Here is a 23,405-nt window from a genome sequence, read left to right as displayed (position 1 = left end):
TATATAGCAATAGGGAATGAAAGAGAAGCAAGGAGAAGCAATACTGGGAGATTACAGAGAAGAAAGGAAAAAAGGCTGAGAGAAAAGAGGTTGAGGAAGAAATCATAAATCTGGATTGTGAGAAAGTGTTTAATATTTAGCCACTAGATGGCGATGTAATGTAAGGTGCTGTCTTGACTTTTTTTTTTTTTTTTTGAAACAAGCTATTTGCTGATTTGTATTAGGTACCATAGAGTGAGGCGAGGATGAAGCCGAGAGGATACTGCAGAGGTCTCTGGTGCATGTGTGTATGTGTGCGTTTGTGTGTGTTTGTGTGTCTGTGTGTTCTGCCCCAGTGAGACTGCAGCCCTTGTAGATACTATGACACCTTTTGCAAGAAGGAATCTGAACAATTGCAACTGAAGGCACATTGTTATCATCTCGTCTTTGGGTGATGCTGTTCCTCACTGCAGATGGATAATTTTCCTTTTAATCAGGTAAGCCATCTAATTGTTTCATCTTGATTTTAAGTTTATTCATTCCAGTTATTCCTTTGGAAAAAGAGTCCATGGAAATTCAGTTTGGGCAGAGCAGGAAGTCCATTTTTGTATGTGTATTCAGACCAACTGTCCCCCTCCTCCCTCTCCTCCTCTTCTCCTCCCCTCCCCTCCCCCCTCCTCTCTCAACCTTCCATGAACTGAAATCAGGTTTGTTTTGCAGTTCAGCATTTTGATAGAAGATGGGATTCTTTGGCCTGAAATAGCTTGGCATCTGGCCAGTTCTTGCCTTTGCTTGCCTTCATCCTATTCAAGGTCCCTTTTGATCCTGTTGAAGCCCCCTCCTTCACTGGTGCTTTGGAAGTGGACTAGCTGGCTGGGAATAGAGGTCATATTGTTCTTAAGGACGGAGCAAAAATTAGATCTCAGTTTTAACTCCACAGGAAGAAAGAAGGCAGCGGGGCTGCTGCTGGAGCCTAGCATTGCAGGGGTATTCGGCTTCCTGAGGCTGAGGCTGGGCTTTTGAGAAGAAATGCCTCATGCCTTGAACAAGGAAGGGGCAATGATTTTCCCCCCTCCCCAACTCCTATTGAGCCACATTAAAAAAGGAGCTTGAGCAAAGTGGTAAAGAGTCCCCTTTTCTATGCAATGCCAAATAGGAAACATTGACTTACTTTTACTTAGACAGAGGTCACAACCAGCAATGATACTGCAGATACTGCTCAGTTCCTAGTGTGAACCGTCTTGCTTTATCAGAACAGCATAAGAATTATTTCTGGGTGGAGGTGAGGCTTGTCCAAATGTCTTTGCTATCATGGATTTCCTGATACCTACCTGTTTGAGGTATGTGTTTAAAGACCCGACCCACTTGCTGCATTTACTTCTCATTTCTTTTTGTTCTCTTTGATTACTCACTGGTGATTGTTAACAAATCGGTCTGGAGTGGTGGGTAGGTGATTTTCACCTGTCCAATGCAACAATTAAGTCAAGGCAGGGTATATTACTGTCAATATGTGCATGTGACTAAATATTTCTGAGTGCAGTAGCAAACTTGCAAATTGCCAAGTGCTGTTGCTATCACACCTATAAAATGTGGCTTCTTCTTCTATGGATTTGCAGGTTCACGTGGTATTTCTGATGCGCTAGTATAGTAACAGAACATATTTCTCCAAAAAGCACTTTAAATCATCCCAAGAGGATGTTGCCAGACAGAAATAGGAAAATTCCATGCTGAGGTTGGTGATTCCTGCTTTAGTTTCTCCTGCCCAGAGAAGTGGGTAGCTTACCTTTCCTATTTGCTGCAGTACCTGGCACGCCAGGGTGATGCAACTGGGAGCTTCTGCACGTTCGCGGGGCGTCTGACATTCTTCTTTCCCTCAGCTGTGCATTTCAGGAGAATAACTGTGGTGAAAAACTCCTTTAAAACTCTCTTTTATGATTGTTGCTTTTGTAATTGCGATGAAGCAATTACAAAATCACATCTCTCTTCTAGGAGGAATTTTGCAATTTAGGCCTTCCTTCACAAAGCTCCTGGAAGAGATTTTTAGCTGGTGTCTATTTTAGGAACATAATGTGTAGACAGGAATGAATGGCCACAGAGATTTACGGGAAACCAATTTCTTGGAGAGGGTGAGGTAACATTATAAACCACTAGAACAGAGCACAAGTGGCTGGTTATATCACATGGACCCAGCAATGGAATTAGTTTTCATTAAACTCACTGTAACTCATTTGTGTGGCTGTTTTTCCTCCTTCCTTCACATCGTTTGTCTGTTTTGTTTCAAATATCTATATAGGAGGCCAGGATACCCAGAGTGTTCATACTGGTAACAATAACACATTGGATTTTGCTGCCAATACTAATAGACTTGGTTTACATGCCCCCTCTTGCTGGGAAATGTGCTGTCTAGAGAGTCATTTATTATGGTAATTTCTCTTTAAGACATGGCAGGAGGGATTGTCCATCTATGGGTTGGGGCAAGGGGGGGCACAATTGGAGGCCTAGTTAATTATACAGTATTCAAGAAGGCACTAAGGAGCTCATTCAGGATTCTGTTGTACCAACCAGACATACCAGGGGCAACCAGACCCACTAGATACCCAAAGTAAACTCTATCACCACCAACAGAGGAATCCAGTAAGAAACATTCTAGTTCCTTGTTTAGAGGGTACTATCAGGGATTCCAGACATTCAGAGAGGGTAAACACAAGAGCACCTCATCTGGGAATTGCTGACGAAGAAGAGAAAATCTGGGGCTTGCTTGGTGTTACCTCTAGGACGTCACCAACCAGGCATTTCTCAAGGGTTTATGTCGGTGTGAGCCTGACAGTGACACACAAAAGCATCCCTCCAAAATTTAGCCTGGGGACCTTGAAAGGTATTCTCCCTGGGCAGTTGGAGAGGCTGAACCTACTACTTTCTCCCTGTACTCGCCAAAGGGCACAAAGCCTACTCTCTTCCAGCTACCTCAGAATGGGGAGGGTGGGAGAAACAGATCCCAGAGAAGGATGGGAGAGAATCAGAAATTGAAGGTCCTGTATAGTCACCCTCAGGGTCAATGGGGCTGTGCTCCGTGAGGTTATCACTTCCTTTTGAAATTCTAATTAGTGAATTGAAGCATGTTCCCCCCACTCAATTGAGATTGCATTAGTTTAGGGTAGGGTCGGAAGAAATTTATTCTCATTGCACTTGTGATCAGAAAAAGAAGTTGTGACAGAATTCCCCAAGCTGCCCCAAAGTTTGCTTTTCCAACTTTTAAATTTTGTCCACATTCCTAGATTTCCATTTATTGTTTTATTTATCAAAAACATATAGCATTTACTCTGTGCCAGCCACTATCCTAAGCAGTACCTTGCAAATATGATCTCATTTAATCCTATGAGGTAGATACTATTGTTAATTTTACAGGTGACAAAACCAAGGCACAGTGAGGTTCAATTAACTTGCTGGGTTATACAGTTAGTAAGTGGCATAATCCAAGCGGTCCAGCCACACCGTGGCCATGGCGTCTGTGTTCTTGACATTTGCTCATCATCCATGTGATGGTAGAGCTACAGCTTAGCCAAGAGACTCAGGACTGAAGTTGGGTGCAGTCGTACATGTGAGCTGTAATTCATCTGCTTTCTGGCATGCCAAAATTCCAAAAACAGTTTGGTTTAGAATGATTACCCAAATCCACTCCATTTTTTTGTTTGTTGTTTTTTTGAGACAGAGTCTCACTCTGTCACCCAGGCTGCAGTGCAGTGGCACGTTCTTGGCTCACTGCAATTTCTGCCTTCCGGGTTGAAGTGATTCTCCCGCCTCAGCCTCCCGAGTAGCTGGGACTACAGGCAAGTGTCACCATGCCTGGCTAATTTTTGTATTTTGTAGAGATGGGGTTTCACTATGTTGGCCAGGCTAGTCTCGATCTCCTGACCTCAAGTGATCTGCCTGCCTCAGCCTCCCAAAGTGCTGGGATTACAGGAGTGAGCCATCACACCCAGCTATTTGTTAAAAAATAAAAAAAAAAAAAGGTTCTCCTGTACAATAGAAGATAGAAGGGTCTGCGTTCTAAGTGCAGGAATGTGGTGAATAAAGCAAAATTCCTACCCACATGAAGCTTTCAGTCTGGTGATAGAGTTGGACACTAGGCAAATCAATGTGCAAAGAAATGTCAGTAAATGTAAGTTCTTTGAAGAAAAATAATGCAAGATAAAGAGATACTGAGGATGAGAGGGGCATGCAAAGAGAAAATAATGAAAGAGGTGGAGAAAGTTGTTTTTTTAAGCAGAAATCTAATGAGGCCAATGATGGAGTGAATCAAAGGTGCTAAAGGGTGAAGTGCCTCACAGGTATGAAGAGTGGCACAAACCTTGTGGGTGATCCTGAAAGTAAAAGAAATGAACAGAAATAGCACCATAGAGGTGTGCAGCCAGATCTGTGGAATCTCAGAGATTGGGCTTAGGGCTCTAATTGCCCCTGACTTTTAAAAAAACAAATCAAAGAGTTATGTCAAATAAATTTAAAACATTCAATGTTAACAAGTTATTAGGTTTAAAAAAAACATAAATCAGTCATTTTCACACAAAAAGTTTTGAGAGTTTGTAAAGTTCTCTGAAAAAATGTTGCAGTTCCTAGAATGCAAAAAAATTGCCTCAAAAATGTTGAAAAGGACTGGTCCAAAGGTAGTGAGTTATCTCAGTTGATTGTTCACAGTCAGTTACAGATCAAACTCTTTGTTCTACTCTTTCCCCTCTTCTCACTACTGCTCTTGTCTAAAAACTTTTTTAAAAATTAAAAAATATTGAAAAGGTACTATTTGATGAAAAAAAATTGTTTGAATGAGATCATTGGTTAGAATGATATAGTCACCCAGTCAGTTTTTCTTCCTCCAGAAATGATAAACTGACCAGGTGCAGGCAAGAAAGAGACACTAAGCATGAAAATCAGTGTTTACATCCCCCATAGTGACCAGGACACAGGAGCTGCTTGGAGGGATTTGAACAAATCTTCTTTTTTTTTTTTTTTTTGCAAATGAATGAGTAGGAATGTGATTTCAAAATAATTTGATAAACATCAGCTTTCATTTTCATCTATGTTAAAACTTTTGTTATCATATTTTTATTCCTTCAAGACTCATATTCCAATGGTTTATCTTTTTATATTTTTTTCACTATTTGCTTCCCCTCATTCTCAGTTACCTATGGACACTGTAGTTCTTCTCTAGAAAATGTGAATTTGCTTCTCTTCTAACTTAGAATCAACCTGACATTTTAGCTTTTCTCTGTAAACGGTCAAAAGTCTTTGCCTTATCATATTGCCTGTTTCTCCTTTGGTGCTCTACCTACAAACTTAGATTTAATTTTGATGAAGAATCTACTCTAACTTTTTTCTTTTGTCACTTGTGCTTTTAGTCTCATGTATAAGAAACCGTTGCCTAATCTGAGGTCATAAAAATTTACTTCTATTATTTTTCAACTAGTTGTATAATTTTAGCTCTTACATTTAGATCTAGGATTCATTCTGAGTCAACTTTTTGCATATAATGTGAGGTACGGGTTCAGCATTACTCTTTTGTTTGTTCATATCTAGTTGTCCCAGCACCATGTGTTGAAAAGACAATTCTTTCCCCGGTGAATTGTCTTATTAACATTGTTGTCCATGCGTTTATGATTTTAGCATCAATTATTTCTTACAGTGGGTACTAGGGATATATCTTTTAAGAAAAGGTCAGTGAGATTCTTTGTTCTTGAGAATCCACATAACTTTAAAGAATCAGAAAACTGATCCATATACCCTTAACTATTAAACACTTTATTGATCTAACTTCACAACAAAATGTTTCTTCTCATTATTGGAAACATATTCATTTGTGACTCCACTGAAAATTTAAGGAGATAATGAGCAAATATTTCCAGGGAAAGGTTATATTTATTCCAAAGAAACATATTTACTGTATTGCACATGCTTTCCCAAAGTTACACAAATATTATCCATGTTCTTTGTAATATATGTTGCTAGTATGCTTTTGTTTCACAGATACCATTGGGGAAACTATTGAACTTGAGATAGAGGTGTGCCATTCAAATAGGGTTGGTTTCTGTATTAGTTAACTTGGGCTACCATGACAAAGTACCACAGACTGGGTGGCTTAAATAACAGTATTTATCACAGTTCTGGAGGCTCAAAGTCCAAGAACAAGGTGCTGGGAAGTTTGGTGACTTCTAAAGCCCGTCTCCTTGGCTTGCTGATGTCTGTCTTTTCCTCTGTGCATGTGCATTCCTGGTGTCTCTTTTCTGTCTAAACTTCATCTTCTTTTAAGGACACAAGTCATATTGGATTGTGGTTCACCCTAAAAGTCTCATTTCACTAAACCACTTCTTCAAAGGCTCTAACTCCTAACACAGTCACATTGTGAGGTACCAGAGTTTGAGACTCCAACATATGGATTTGGGGAGGATACAATTCAGCCTCTAACAGTTGTCTTTGGCAATACTTATGACTACTAAAATCATAAGCAAAGAAGGTTAAATTGATATTTTTTTGTTGTTGATGAAACTGTTGTGGTTATTTTATAAATGATGGATTTTCATTATTCAGACCCTCCTCCTACTGGATAATAATGAGTTATCTGTGTATGTGTTAAGATTCTAATAAAGGCAATTAATTAGGTTTGTAATTACAGGCATGAGGACTAACAAAGTGGGGTCAGAAATAAAATGATGGTGACACTGATTCCACTGCTGTGCCTATAATGTCACATTTACATTCATGATCTGTGATAAGAATTAAGATGCTCATTTATTTCAATGAGGAAAGTGACAGAAAAGGATATAAAATTAGGAATTCATGGGGAATTGGTAAAAAAAAAAATTAAAGTATTACAATAAGTAACTGAAACTGACTCAGGTTAATTTAAGTATAAAAGCAATGTCTTCAAAAGATATTACAGTTCACAGAGTTAAGGGACAGCTACAATCTAGACTGAAAAATGCCAGGAGCAGAGAAAACTATAAGAGCAGATAGCCCAGTTGGTAGACTTTTGGTGGTTTCTGTAAGATGCTGTAATCTAGAATGAATCAGCTCAACTGCTTTCAGCCTCTTTTTCTTTCTTTTTTTCCTGTCATTCATGTTTAACACCAAAATTCCAGGAAGTAAACATCTGGTTGGTCAAGTTTGGGTCATGAATCTGATCCTTTTAGTTAAGAGTAAACTTAACTAACAGTTCCTTGACTGACATTTCCACCAAACTATCCCCATGTAGGAAAACTAATTCAACCCAAACAAAATTGGAGAGATTAACAATAGTCTACATAGGCCAGATACAGTGGCTCAAACCTGTAATTCCAGCACTTTGGAAGGCCAAGGTGGGCGGATCACCTGAGGTCAGGAGTTTGGGACCAGCCTGGCCAACATGGTGAAACCCCGTCTCTACTAAAAATACAAAAAAATTAGCCAGGCATGGTGGTGTGCACCTGCAGTCCCAGCTACTCAGGAGGCTGAGCCAGGAGAGTCACTTGAACCCGGGAGGTGGAGGTTGCAGTGAGCCGAGATCATGCCACTGCACTCCGGCCTGGCGTCTGGATGACAGAGCAAGACTCTGTCTCAAAAAAAAAAAAAAAAAAAAGAAAAGAAAAAAGAAAAAAGAAAACAGTCTACATACAATACACAATGTTGGAAGGTTGAAAGAATGGCTAAATAAATCATAGTCTATGCAAATGATGAAATATTTAACATATTTCATCATTAAACTAATGTTAATCATTAAACATAATGTTTCAATGAATATTTAATTCTATGTAAAATTGCCCAGGATATAATGGTATATTAAAAAGTACCATACAAACATATATATCTAGGATGGCCCCAATTACGGAAAAAAAACAAACATATTTTTCCTTAGAAAAAGCCCTGAAGATAATATAATAGTTATCTCTGGTTTATAGAATTAGGATTTCTGTTTTCTTCTTTATAAAGTTTTTGTTTTAAAAATAAAATATTACATCTTATTTTTTCTTATAATAAAAGTAATACATAAAGGAAAAGGAACATAAAGTACATAAAAAAAGGAACATAAAGTGCATAAAACAAAAAAAAAATTTAAATAGAATATTACATCTTATTTTTCTTATGACAAAAGTAATACATAAAGCAAAAGTAATACATAAAGCAAAAGGGAAATATAAATTAATAAAATGATGAAATAACACAATTTTATACAACAAAATTATTATTGTTAATAATTTATTTTTTCAAATGCTTTGGTATTGTTTCTTACCAAACAATTTGGTATTGTTTTGGTATGTTTTCTTAAAATAAAGTTCAAAATAAACATATGTTGCCTTAAAACTAGAATAAAAGTGTACATTAGTTTTCAAATAGAATTTAGTAATCTATTTCATGCAAAGATACTCATTGTATCTTTAATCAAAATAGTAAATTTAGTTTAAATTATTGATGAAACAATTGAATGTTTGAATATTTTATCTTTTGGAATATTAATAAAACTAGGCCACAAACCTTGTATAATAAAAGTACAGTATTTTGAAAATTTTGTAACAATGGAAAAGCTTTGGGAATCAGTCTAATACAAAATTAGACTTGAAATAGCAAATTGGTGGTGTTCTGAAAATCATGTTACTTGGTAACCTAAGTTTTCTCTTTAGAACTCAGCATGAATTTTAAGAAATTTATCTTATATTTATAAAACATCTACTATTTGCAATGAGTTGTTTTTAGCAAAACTTGACCTCAAATTGAACATTTGAGAGTACTGAAGAATAAATAAGAAGCATCTGTAAATACTGACATAGTATGTCCTTAAATTTTTAAACTACTTAGAACCAAATTCATCAAGTTGGCAAAATGAAGTTACTAGATTATCAAATGGAATGACAAGTGAAAATGAGCCAGAGGTGGCAGAATGGAGTAAGAAGGGTAATTATTAGGGAATGCTGCATTTGGAGATGTGAAATTATATGTGTTGAGGATGTTAGGAAAGAAATCTGTGTGAGGAGAAATAGATTATTAATGATGTAACTTAGTAACATCAGATTAGGGGTCCCCAAACCCTGGGCCACGGACCAGTACTGGTCCCTGGCCTGTTAGGAACTGGGTCGCACAGCAGGAGGTGAGCAGTGGGCCAGGGAGCATTACAGCCTGAGCTCCGCCTCCTGTCAGATCAGTGGCGGCATTAGATTCTCATAGGAGCACAAACCCTATTGTGAACTGTGCATGCACAGGATCTAGTTTGTGTGCTCCTTATGAGATTCTAATGCCAGCCCCCACTCCCCACAATGTCCGTGGAACAACTGTCTTTCACAAAACCGGTCCCTGGTGCCAAAAAGGTTGGGGACTCCTTATCTAGATAATTATAAAGCAAATATTCATAATTTTAAGATTAAAGAAAAAATCCAATAAAGATGAGAAACCGGATCTCAGAGTTTCCAATTACATATTCATAGAGGAAAGAAAGCTAAGAGAATTCTGTCACATACATATTTCAATCTAAGAAATTCAGTGGATTTGAAAATCCTGGAAAGAGTTACTTTGAGACTTCACAAATGCTACCAGGCAGCAGTTTTGATATTACCCTGGAATGTGATATGCCACTTACAAAGGCCAGTAGTATTTTGGGCTATGTATGTCAGTGTGTTGGGACAAAACCAAGGAGAAAACAGTCCGGTGTCAGGTCTAGAATACCATCATTTCAGTGCCACCTGGGCCTCAGCGTTTCAGGTTTCAGGTGACTTGAGGAGTCTGTGAGGTCGCACAATAATATTTAAGGCCTTTAAAGGGTCAATCAACTTGTACAAATGAAGGCAAGAGTGCCTTTGGAAGACATTCCAAAAAGGAAGTTTGAGCATACTAAAGAAGAATCTAGCCACTGCACTCCAGCCTGCGCAAGAGAGTGAGACGCTGTCTCAAAAAAAAAAAAAAAAAAACAAAACAAAAAAAACAAGAAGCTAAATAGAAATCAGTAAGCAAAGAAAAAGAAAATAGGAGTGTGATTTTTCTTCCTGAAATCTCTGTGGAATAGCAAAAAGTGGAATCCTGACTGTATCTTCTCTGGGACCAAACTTTATCTTACTCTCCCTGACTCTCTCTCTCTCTCTTTTTTTTTTTTTCATTCCTAGGCATTTTGTTTTACTCTGTTTTTGCATACTCTGCTGATTTCTAACCCTCCTTCCATTCAGTAACATATAAAAAAACTTTTCACAGTCATGTTCTCAGAATGTTCATAGTCTTTGACGCATATAGAATATAATCCAAAAAAATCAAAAAAAAAATTTTTTTTTTTTGAGACGGAGTCTCACTCTATTGCCCAGGCTGGAGTGCAACGGCAGGATCTCGGCTCACTGCAATCTCCGCCTCCTGGGTTCAAGCGATTCTCCTGCCTCAGCCTCCTGAGTAGCTGGGATTACAGGCGCACACTACCACACCCAGCTAATTTTTCTATGTTGGCTAGGCTGAACTCCTGATCTCGTGATCCGCCTGCCTTGGCCTCCCAAAGTGCTGGGATTACAGGCATGAACCTCCGTGCCCGGCCAAAAAATTCTTAATGTGATTTTAGCAGTTATTTTCAAAATGTGGTCCACAGATGCTCTTGCATTCCCTTGAGACTTTTTAAATGATTCATCAGGTCCAAACTATTTTCGTAATGATACAAAAACATTATTTACCTTTTTCACTGTGTTGACATTTGGAAGAACAATGAAACCCCTAGCCTTAACACTTATCAAGACAGTGACAACAAACTATACTGTCATTGTATTCTTCACTGTAATTCATTCCCAGTAAAAATAAGTAAATAAATAAATGAATAAAATTAAAGCCAGTTGCACTAAAAGAATGTCTTTGACGAAACACTAGAAATTAATTTTATTTAATCTATACCATTAAGTACACATATTTTTAATATTCAGTATACATGAAGAAATGGAAAGTATACATGATTAACATCTGCTGTATATCAACAATAATGCTGGTTGTCTTAAGGTAAAGCATTTGTGTAGTTGTTTGAGTTGCAAGCTAAACTAGCTGTACTTCCATAGAATACTATTTTTATTTGAAAAAATGACTGACAGACAAATTGTGATTATTCAAACAGATATTATAAAAGACAAATTTTTGAAAATAAATGGAGACTGTCATTTTAAAAATACATTTGACAATATTTGTTGTCAGTGACAAAATTTGGCCTTTCAAGAGAAAATTATTATTTTGAAAAAGATGTATCTGCCACCATGAGCTCAACAGCTTCTCAAAACTTACAGGGTTTCTGATGTGATTAGTGGTAATATTAACAGATGAATAATGAAATCTTCCAATATTTTGAAGACCTGCATAACTTAGCCAAGCACTCATCCCATTAGATCTTTTTCTTTTAGAAATATGGTTATTTTCACTTGAAATTTATTCTGTTGACATGTGATTTATGATTACAATTTATAAATTTATTAATTGATGTGCTTGTGATTTTTCTGCTTTCTAACATGGTAAATGGCAATACATTAAACTCATTATAAAGAAGAATTTTTTGTTTCCTCAATATATTAACAATCAAAAGGAGTCTTGAGACAAAAAAATTATGACAAGGATGAATTTGATAATTCATCAGATTCTGGGACACTGAATCTGATGAATTATCAGATTATCTGATAAATTATTCAGATTAAGTTTGTTGCACTGTATTAGTTGAGATTATTATAATGCAGATAATTGAGTCCCCCAGAATTATGCAGGATAGAGAAGATATTTGTCACATTACACAAGTTAGTACATTTTTCATTACTGTAATATGTGCTGCACATATCAGTTTAGTTCAGTAAGTTCTGTAAAAAGTGAGTAAAAATTGTTGCAAAGCAAATCAGAGTATTATAAAATATAAATGTTCTAATACTCTTGTTAGGACTTTCATCTTTCCTCACCTAAACCAATGTAAGAAGTTTCTATTGGTCTTTTTCTAAATGTTCACCCACTCCCTTCCCTCAATTAGAACCTGATCTCCATACTACCACCAGTGACCTTTCAAACATGTGGGCCAAATCTCTACTTTTTAAGACTGTAAGTTATATCCTGGAGTAAAAGCTATTCAGTTATTCAGCATGGCTGGCTTTCATGAGCTGTCCAGGTTTATTTCTTACCCCATGGTCGATCTACCTTACCATTAGTCCTTCAGAAAGAACTAATTGCATTTCTGTGAAGACCTAAAGCTGTTTCTATCTCTAGGTCTTTGCTACTGCTTCTTTATTTGGTGAATAGCCACGACCTCTTCTTCCCCAAGTATGATTAATTTCCTTTTGTGTTGTGCCTAGGTCCTGTATACATTTCTGTCATCTCTCCCACTGCACTTTATTGTGCTTATTCCCCTGTCTTCCTCTGCTATACTGTACCTTCTTTGCAATATGGTGCAGCATATTGTCTGATGTGACTAAGTCTCATTGCCACTGCCTACTTCCGTTTTCGGTGTCTAGGTTCTCAATAGAAATTGTTAAATGAAAATGAAACAAAACAAAAACATTTCTAGGATTACTTTTAATATTAATACCTGACAGTTTTACATTTTATAGGATGCTTTCGCAAATACTGTTTTTGTAGAAATATACTTGAAGCATATAATAATTTAAATAATTCTTTTATTTCTTATGCAAGTCCCAAACTCCTATTCTAAACTCATATATACTATGAGTATTGAACTACTTATATATACTATGATTAAGCACTGCTTTTCAAAGTAATTCTGAATGCATTTTTTCTTCAAATTATTACTGTTAGCTGTTTTTACTTATTCAGTGTCTGAGAAATTTGATTACTTCTCCTTTTATCATTTTGAGGTATTCTTTTTTGTTTGTTTGTTTTAGACAGAGTTTCGCTCTTGTTTCCCAGGCTGCTGGAGTGCAATGAAGCAATCTCGGCTCACTGCAACCTCCACTTCCTGGGTTCAAGCAATTCTCCTGTCTCAGCCCCCCAAGTGGCGGGGACTACAAGCATGCGCCACCATGCCCGGCTAATTTTTTGTATTTTTAGTAGAGATGGGGTTTCATCATGTTGACCAGGCTGGTCTTGAACTCCTGACCTCAGGTGATCCACCTGTTTCGACCTTCCAAAGTTACAGGCGTGAGCCACCGCGCCTAGCTCATTTTGAGGCATTCTTTGGTCTTTGCTTGAGTCTAATTATTAGAAAATTATTCAAGTACTATATTTTATAGTTATGGAATGCATTGATATTATAGAAAACAGAATATTTAGAAAAGCATAAAGAAGAAAATAATATTTGTGATCTCATAATCTATGTGATTTTTCCCACAATAAAATATTGCTTTTAATATGTTAATATTTTGCTCTAAACCATTTCTCTTCCTGTTTGAATAATGGGATTCCTATGGTGTTTTCAATTTTGTAGCACATATTACATCTTAAACATTTTTTAATGCCATCAGAATAGTTCAAAAGTATAATATTAATGGCTTCATAATATTTCCTTGTAGTTTTACATTTATTTAATTATTCTGATAATCATGGAAATTTTATTTCATTTTAGTTGCATCATTACTTTTGAAGTAAATTTAAATAACACATTAAAAATACCAAGCGTTTTACATTTTTATTAATAGCCAAAAGATCATCTGTTGTATAAACAGAGCCCAAAACTTAGGGTTTTCTTGATTAAGGAAAACAGAAGGCCAACAAAGTCCATGCAGTACACACAAGATGTAGTCAATTAACACTTAAATCTGAAGGAAACAATTCCAGTGCATGGTTTCTTGCACTGGGCTTGTTCTCTTTCTTTTTGATTCTCCCTTCTGGTCCTCACTGGGAGTAGGAATCACACAAAGAGCTTGGCTCACTACTTTCATTCACTCTCTCCTTCTCTCATCATTTGTTCAAAATGAACCCATTTGGGCTAGTTCTTTAATACTCTCAGATGTTTTCCTGCTTTCAGAAACAGGCACAAAATAATTTATATATTAACATTGAACAACTCTCTGAAAATCATTGCATTGTTTAACTAATTTCTGATTTTTCTACCACTTTACAGCAGAAAACAACTTTCTTCTTAGAGTTCTTGATACAAACTTTTTAAGAAATTTAAAATATACATTAAAATCTGTCTTTGATGAGCATATTAAATAATATGATAGCTGGAAGGGAGGTAAGGAAGTGGTAACAGTTCTAAAGTTCTTATTTATTTTTCAAATATGAATAGTTACAGGTTTGTTATTATCTAAGAAAGAGAATTATTAATATTCTCCATGAGATCCAAGGATCACATTATATCTCAAACCAAGGTAACATTAGAGTGTGAAAAACAATTTTAATTATTATTTTATCAATTTTAAATTTTTTTGTATATTTGTGGGGTACAAGTGCAATTTTGCTACATTGATATATTGCATTTTGGTGAAGTTACGGCCTTCAGTGCATCCATCACTGGAGCAATGTGCATTGTATCCACCAAGCAACCTCCTATCATCCACCCACCTTGCACCTACTACCCTTCCAAGTCTCCATTGTGTTTTATCTTAAAGTGTAGTAATTCTTGCCCTCTAGCAATAACCTTGGTGTATGCATCTAATTCTCAGAGGGTAATCTACAATTTCAAAACTTTAAAAGTAGCTGTTTAAAATTATAGCATACCTGTTATTTTATTTTATATTTATGATTAGTATATATATCGGTTGTTCAAGCTAAAAGACAAATGACAGGAAACATTTTAATCAATAGCATTCTTTTAGCTATTATGGTAATATTCATATTTATTGGGCCTTAGAGTAAAACAGTCAGGAAGTTGGTCAGAGCAAGAAATAATTTTCTCATTCTTTTTTCATTTACTAGTCATTCATTTAACAATATGTATTGAGAACCTAGTATATTTAATACTAGGTGCCAAGATATCTACTCTTAAGTACTTAGATTCTAAATTTAAAAAAAAGCCAAGTACTACTGTTTTAACCACACCACTTCTGACATCAAATATGTGGGTTGTTTTGTTTTTGTTTTTGTTTTTGTTTTTCCCTCACCACTCAATTGTCTGACAGCCAGTTGAGTGTCCCACAATTCAATTCAATAATAACTTGGCATTATCCTCAGATACCACAAGTCAATGGCTCAGTCTCACAAAACTGCCCCACTTCAAAAATCAGTTGCAAGACCCAGGCCTCTGGAACTTCTGACTGACCAGCTATAAATCCTCCAGTTCAATAATGTGCTACAACAGAATTTAACAGCTCACAGAATTTAAGAGCTTACTATTTCCAGTTTATTGTAAAGGAACAGCCTGGAAGAGACATATAGCAGAAAGTATAGGGAAGGAGAAGCTATCCAAACTCCATAATTTAGAGTTTTTATGGAGGTCTCATTATGTAGGCATAATTGATTAAATCATTGACCATTGGTGATTAGCTTAATCTTCAACCCCTAGCCCATCCCTTGCAGATGCAGGTCTTTCTAGTGACTAGCCTCAATCCTGAAGCTATGTAGGTGCCCTCAGCCACTTGTCATCTCATTAGCATACAAAAAGGCACTCCAGAGATTCCAAAGATTATAGAAGCTCTTATGTCAGAAAATGGAACTAAGGCCAAATATAAGAAAGACGCTGCTATCACCAATATTAATCAGGAAATAACAAGGGTTATAGGAGCTCTGTGCCAGGCAGCAAGGACTAAGACCAAATACAGGCACACCTCAGAGATATTACACATTTGGTTCCAGCCCACCACAAAAAAGCCAATATTGCAATAAAGTGAGTCACACAAGTTTTTTGATTTCCCAGTGCATATAAAAGTTATGTTTACACCATACTATAGTCTATTAGGTATGTGATAGTGTTACGTTGAAAAAAAGTGCATACCTTAATTTAAAAATACTTTATTGCTAAAAAATGCTAACAGTCATCTGAGCCTTCAGTGAGTCATATAATCTTTTTGCTGGTGGAGAGTCTCGCTTTGATGTTGATGGATGCTGACTGATCAGGGTGGTAGTTGCTGAAGGTTGAGATGACTGTGACAATTTCTTACAATAAAACAACAAGGAAGTTTGCCACATTGATTGATCTTCCTTTCACAAAAGATTTCTCTGTAGCGTGTGATGCTGTTTGATAGCATTTTACCCACAGTATAACTTGTTTCAAAATTGGAGTCAATGCTTTCAAGCCCTGCCACTGCTTTATCAAATAAATTTATGTAATATCTAAATCCTTTTTTGTCATTTCAACAATGTCCTCAGCATCTTCACCAGGAGTAGGTTCTATTTCAAGAAATCACTTTCTTTGCTCGTCTATAAGAAGCAACTCCTCCTCTCTTAAGGTTTTATCATGACATTGCAGCAATTCAGTCACATCTTCAGGCTGCATTCTAATTCTAGTTCTCTTGCTATTTCTGCCACATTTACAGTTACTTCTTCCACGGAATCTTGTACCCCTCAAAGTCATCCATGAAAGCTGGAATCGATTTCTTCCAAACTCCTGTTCATATGGATATTTTTACCTCCTCCCATGAATCACAAATGTTCTTAATGGGATCTAGGGTGGTGAATTTTATCCAGATGATTTTCAATTTACTTTGCTCAGATCCATCAGAGGAATCACTCTCTATAGCAGCTATAGTCTTATAAAATGTATGTCTTAAATAATAAGACTGAAAATAAAAATTATTCCTTAATCCATGAGCTGCAGAGTGTATGTTGTGTTATCAGGCATGAAAATAACATTAATCTCCTTGTACATCTCCATCAGAGCTCTTTGGAACATTGTCGGTCAGCAGTAATATTTTGAACGGAACCTTTTTTTTTTTCTGAGCAGTAGGTCTCAATAGCAGGCTTAAAACATTCAATAAAGCATGCTGTAAACAGATGTGCTGCCATTCAGGCTTTGCTGTTCCACTTATGGAGCACAAGCAGAGTATATTTAGCATACTTCTTAAGGGCCCTTGGATTTTTTTGACTAGTAAATGAAAATTGGCTTCAACTTAAAGTCACTGGTGACATTAGCTCCTAACAAGAGACTGAACCTATCCTGTGAAGCTTTAAAGCCAAGCATTGACTTATCCTCTCTAGCTATGAAAGTCCTAGATGGCATCTTCTTTTAATATAAGGCTGTTTCATCTACATTGAAAATCTGTTGTTTAGTGTAGTCACCTTCATCAATGATTGTATTAGTCTGTTCTCATGCTACTAATAAAGACATACCCAAGACTGGCTAATTTATAAAGGAAAGCAGTTTAACGGACTCACAGTTCCACATGGCTAGGGAGGCCTCAAACAATCATGGTGGAAGATGAAGGAGGAGCAAAGGGATGTTTTACATGGTGGCAGGCAAAGAAAGTTTGTGTAGAGCAACTCCCCTTTATAAAACCATCAGATCTCCTGAGACTTATTCACTACCACAAGATCAGCATGAGAAGGACCTGCCCCCATGATTCAATTACCTCCCACTGGGTTCCTCCCATGACATGTGGGAATTATGGGAGCTACAATTCAAGATGAGATTTGGGTGGGGACATAGCCAAACCATATCAAAGATCTTAGCTAGATCTTCTGGATAACTTGCTGCAGCTTCTACACCAGTACCTACTGCTTAACCTTGCACTTTAATTTTATGGTGGCAGCTTCTTTCCTTAAACCTCATAAACCAAACTCTGCTAACTTCAAACTTTTCTTCTGTAGCTTTCTTACCTCTCTCAGCCTTCACAGAGTTCAAGAGAGTTAGAGCCTTGCTCTGAATTAGGCTTTGGCTCAAGGGAATGTTACAGCTGGTTCAATCTTTTATTCAGACTTTCTTCATATCAGCAATAAAGCCATTTTACTTTCTTGTCATTTTTGTGTTCACTGGAGTAGCACTTTTAATTTCCTTCAAGAATATTTAAGAATATTTCTTTTTCATTCACAACTCGGCTAACTGTTTGGTTCATGAGGCCTAGCATTTGGCCTATCTAGGTTTCAACATGTCTTCCTCACAAAGCTTAATTATTTCTAGCTTTTAATTTAAAGTGAGAAACATGCAATTCTTCCTTTGACTTGAACACTTAAAGGCCATTGTAGGGATTGAAAAAATTTTTTTTATTTGTATGGCTACATAGTAGGTGTTTACCTTTATGGGTTACATGAGATGTTTTGATACAGGTGTATCATATGCAATAATCACATGAGAGTAAATGGGGTATGTGTCCCCTCAAGCATTTATCATTACTTTGTGTTACAAACATTCCAATTATACTCTTTTAGTTATTTTTCAATATAGAATAAATTATTGTTGACTGTGATAACTGTTGTGTTACTAGATCTTATTCTATTTAACTACATTTCTGGATCTTATTCTATCTAACTACATTTTTATACCCATTAATCATTCCCACCTCCCCACCACCCACATTGTAGGGTTATTGATTGGAATAAGTTCAATATTCTTGTGTCTCAAGGAACTGGGAAGCCCAAGGAGAGGAAGAGAGACAGGAACAGCATGTTGGTGGAGCAGTCAGAGCAGACGTAACACCAATTAAGTTCACTCTTATTTGGGTGCAGTTCTTGCCATCCCCAAGCAATTACTAAGGTGACATTAAATATTACTGATCACAGGTCACCATAACAGATATAATAATAGTGAAAAAGTTTCAAATATTGCAAGAATTACCAAAATGTGACACAGATACACGAAGTGAGCACATGCTGTTGGAAAAATGGCACCAAAATTGACTTGCTGGATGTAGGGTTGCCACAAACTTTCAATTTGTGAAAAACAGTATCTGTGAAGCACAATAAAGCAAAGTACAATATGTCAAGGTATGTATGTATATACTTCTTATGATAAGACCACACCAAGTATATAAAATATTTTCTAAAGATGGCACTTGTTACTTCTTTGAGACTCTCAATGTGTTGCATACTATGTTTAAGCTTCAAATTACTGCTCTTAAGGAAATCAATGTTCTTATCTATCTGTACTGTTATCTTAATGTAAATTCAGTAGTGTACCTAGTTAGTCAGAGTAGGATCCAAAATTCCAACCTAAATTATGAAACAAAGATTTTTCTTTATTATAATGCCCAACATAACACCAAGAGTAGTTAATAAACATACTAAGATGAACAATTATTCTTGACTTTAGGCAAAAAGAAAATTATTAAAAGATGTATTTATTAATCAAATGCTGTAATTTTTGTTATTATTTCTGTAAAGTTCTAAACTCCTTGAAATCCTATAGAAGAGAAAAGAATAAAAAATTGTCAAGGCATTCTGATTCAAACAGAAAAAGAAGGGAATCAAATAATTATCACTGCCTACATGATTATCATTGTAGTTTTAGCTCCTTGTTAGTTCAGTGCTTTTTTGTATATTTATAGAGTTGTGCAGCAATCATTACAATCTCATTTTAGAACATTTCCATTGAGCTAAAAAGAAACTTGATGCCCCCTTGTAGTCACTCTCTATTCCCACTCCCAGTCCTAGGCAATCACTATTTGCTGTCTCTGTACATTTGCTTATTCTAGACATTTTATATGAATAGAATCATGTAATGTGTCATCTTTTGTGACTTTCTTCTTTCACTTAACATAATATCTTTGAGATTCACTCACCTAATAGCATGTTTCAGTATTCATTCGTTTTAATTGACCAATCATACTCGCTTATATGGATATACCACATTTTGTTTATCCATTTACCAGCTAATGGACATTTGGGTGCTTTCCACTTTTGGGCTATTATTAATAAGGCTGCTATGAACATGTCCATACAAGTCTTCATATGGATACATGTTTTCATTTACCTTGATTAGATACCTAGGAGTGAAATTACTGGGTCATATAATGAATCTATGTTTAACATTGTAAGACACTGCCAGTGTATTTCCAAATGGCTGTACCATTTTACATTCCTACTAACAATATATGAGGGTTCCAGTTTCTCTATATCCTTCCCAACACTTGTGATTATCTGTTTTTTTATTATTATTATAGTCATTCCAGTGTGTGTGACGTGATGTCTCATTGGGTTTTTTATTTGCATTTCCTTCATGATTAATGATGTTGAGCATCTTCTGATGTGCTCGTTGATTAGTCATTTATCTTCTTTGGACAAGTATCTACTCAAATCTTCTGCCTATTTTTATAGTTAGGTTCTTTGGGGTTTTTTATTATTGACTTGTAAGAGTTTTAAAATATATATATATATGCCAGATACAATCACTTATCAGATATATGATTTGCAAATACGTTCTTTCAATCTGTGGGTTGTCTTCATTTTTTGATGTTGTCTTTTGAAGGGCAAATGATTTTTTATGAAGTACAATTTATCAATGTTCTCTTTTGACCACTTATGCATTTGGTGTTGCAGCTAAGACATTATTACCTCATCTATGTGCACCATAATTACTCATATTTTTAAAGAATTATAGTTTTAGCTCTTACGTTTAAATTTATGATTAATTTTGAATTAATCTTTGTACATTGTTATCCACAGTTTCAAATCCTTCCTTTTGCATGTGGATATCTGGTTTTTCTAGTACTAGTTGTTGAAATGATTATTCTTTCCCAATTAAATTATGTTAGCACCCAAAGCTGAATTGATAAAAATTGTTAGCCAAGTTGTGTTCTCTTCTTATTTATTCAAGAATGGTTCAGAATAAGAACTATTGCTACTTTACATGTGTCAGATATCTAAATACTAATAAAAATATGTGATCACTATAAAATTCATACTTTCCAGTAAATTACATTTACCATACAATGTTTAATACTGTAACATATTCTGTATTTTAACTTTTGATTTTTTTTTATAACTGTTGAATTTTGAACTATCGTGTTTTGTAACCTCTCACTCTTAGGTGCTGTTATTCCAAATATTTTATTAATTAATTCAGCAACTATTGTGTGACTGTTATGGGTAAAGTACTTTGCATGATACAGTGAAGAATGCAAAGGTAAATGCTGCTCTCAAGTCCATAAGCATATGGACTAAAGCAAAAAACAAGACATATTCACAAGCAAATATACTGGGAGGTAGAAGTCAGTCGTCAAGTAACACCAGAGTTGCAGATAAATGCTTATGTGAATTCGAAGATTACTTGCTTTTTGTTTCAGAAAAGTGCTAGTGGATGAAGAGATTAACAGCCTATATGACAGCAAATTTGGTTCCATGTTGGTCTATACAAGTAGTTAAGGGCAAAGAATAAGCAGTAAGTTTCTGATGAATATAAATAAAATGTATGTAGCTGTTAAGAAGTATAGTCTGTGATTTAAAAAAAATGAATAATAATATTCATGTACAAGACATGACACTTACCAGTGTATTGCCTCTTAGCTCTCTTTGGTAGCTAACGAGAAATAGTGTATTGGGCACTTAAAGCATTTTTCTTAGACCGTGAGCGTGACGTTACTCTTTGTCAGTAGAGGGCAGTGAAGGGTCACTGCAGGAGGAAGGGGCTTCTCTTCCTGGTTCTAATGCTACATTTTGATTTTACTTCGATCATTAGCAATGTGGACCATTAGCAATGGACCATTGGCAACGTGCTTGTGTAATGACATCTGGTGGTGTTTTTCCCCAGCCACATGCCCAGATGGGTTAGTCTGTTGGTGACTTCACAGCCTCTATATAAGGGCCTAGTGACCACTTCACCACAGTTCTCCCAACAATGACACCGCACACTGCCAACACAGACACATCCTCACTTCAGTGCCGCACTCCTTCTGAAGGCCCACCCACCAACCTTAGCTCACCTGTGCCCTAAAGAATTGTTTCTGCTTGCCCAACAGTGGCCCAACTGTGGACCAGAGCTCTGGCCAGGACACCCCAGCAAACTATTCTGCTGTAGAGAAACAGGGCTTCCACCACACTTTTCCCAATGAAGTTTGGACCCCAGCCTTGGGATGGGAAATCCTTCCAGTTCACTCTTCTTCGAGTCCTCTACCTTAGCTCTAGGATACCCTTTAGATTCTCTTACATCAGTAAGAGAATCTTACTCTATCAGTACTTAATAATTCTTCATATATTAAACTTTCTCTGTTTAAATTAGCATGTGGTTTCTGTATCTTTTTTTGTTTGTTTTTGTTTTTGTTTTGAGACGGAGTCTCGCTCTGTCGCCCAGGCTGGAGCACAGTGGCGCAATCTTGGCTCAATGCAAGCTCCGCCTTCCGGGTTCACGCCATTCTCCTGCCTTAGCCTCCTGAGTAGCTGGGACTACAGGCACTTGCCACCCAGCCCGGCTAATTTTTTGTATTTTTAGTAGAGACAGGTTTTCACCTTGTTAGCCAGGATGGTCTCGATCTCCTGACCTTGTGATCCGCCCGCCTCGGCCTCCCAAAGTGCTGGGATTACAGGCGTGAGCCACCGTGCCCAGCTCGGTTTCTGTATCTTGATTGTGTCCCAGACTGATACCTGTTGCCACAAGTTATTTTGCTCAGTTAATATTACTGATTTTCAAATGCTTCAGTTTATAGGGGTAAAGACAATTTCTTGATGCTATCCCTGAAAAGGAATTGGACAAGTTTAACTTATGTCATCTTCTCATGGGCTTCATGGAAAATAGCCTTTTTCACTAGTGAATATTGGATATGCTCTAGCATGTCCACTGAGAAATAAAAATTAGGCATTCATTCAAAAAAGTGTGTTCGATCCTATTTCTAATTCAAATGCTTTAATTATTATTGAGTTATTCATATAGTAGATTTTCTAAGGATTAATTGTTTTTGGCCAAGATAAACCAAATGTGGTAGATGAAAACTATTTTCATATGGCCAAATACGTGATGATTATTTTAATATAAAGGGTTTCACTGAAGCATAACTACAATGTAAAGGGTTTCACTGAAGCATAACTACATATGTAGAAGTTTTAATATGTATGAGGTCTGTAATTCACAAAATTGTTGGTTGATTCTTTCTGTTTCACTTGTATTGGCAAAGGTTTAATTTACATTCAGGCCTGGTGGTAACCCTGCTAATAACCAAATTCATTCTCTCATTTTAAACTTATAACTTGGCAAAAGGGAAACCCTTGATGAAGCTGTTTTTAAACTTTTATGAATGATTCTTTTTAACCTTTTTAAACTCTGAAACCTTTTAAAAGTGAAAATATTCATCACTTTCTAAAGAGTATCCACTTTGTAAGGTCCAGGTACACCAAGCAAATATGTATAAAACATTAAATTAAGAAAACTTCACACTTTTTCCTCTATAGCAAAAATCCTAAGGAATAAGACATATGATATAAGCTATTTCCCCTAGGACTTCACTGAGGTTATTTGAAACATATCAGAAGCTGAGAAATTACGTCATTTCTTTTGTTATTTTTATTCCTTGAGGAAATAACTTTTTTCAGGACCATGATACCAATTATTGTCTTCTTTACAAGCATTCCTGTGCTTTCTTACAACAGCATACTGGCAACACAAAGTAGCCGAATCGGCTCTAAGACAAATGTCTGTGAAGGCTGTTGGCTGAGAAATATCATTTGGCGGT

At 36.3% G+C, this 23,405-nt stretch overlaps 1 protein-coding gene across 1 annotated transcript in view; it reads left to right on the top strand.

Moving 5' to 3' along the window:
- Nucleotides 1-220: 220 nt before the first annotated feature.
- Nucleotides 221-23,405, top strand: part of SCN1A (sodium voltage-gated channel alpha subunit 1) — a 137,137-nt gene continuing 113,952 nt past the window's right edge. Inside the window, exon 1 of the mRNA XM_063694961.1 lies at nt 221-476. The gene's annotated coding sequence lies outside the window, so the exon portion shown is untranslated. The remainder of the gene's footprint in view (nt 477-23,405) is intronic.

The sequence above is a fragment of the Gorilla gorilla genome, chromosome 11 (genome assembly GCF_029281585.2).
Source record: "Gorilla gorilla gorilla isolate KB3781 chromosome 11, NHGRI_mGorGor1-v2.1_pri, whole genome shotgun sequence".
NCBI lineage: Eukaryota > Metazoa > Chordata > Mammalia > Primates > Hominidae > Gorilla > Gorilla gorilla.
The sequence above is the reverse complement of the archived record's forward strand: the minus strand, read 5'-3'. Positions and strand labels throughout refer to the sequence as shown.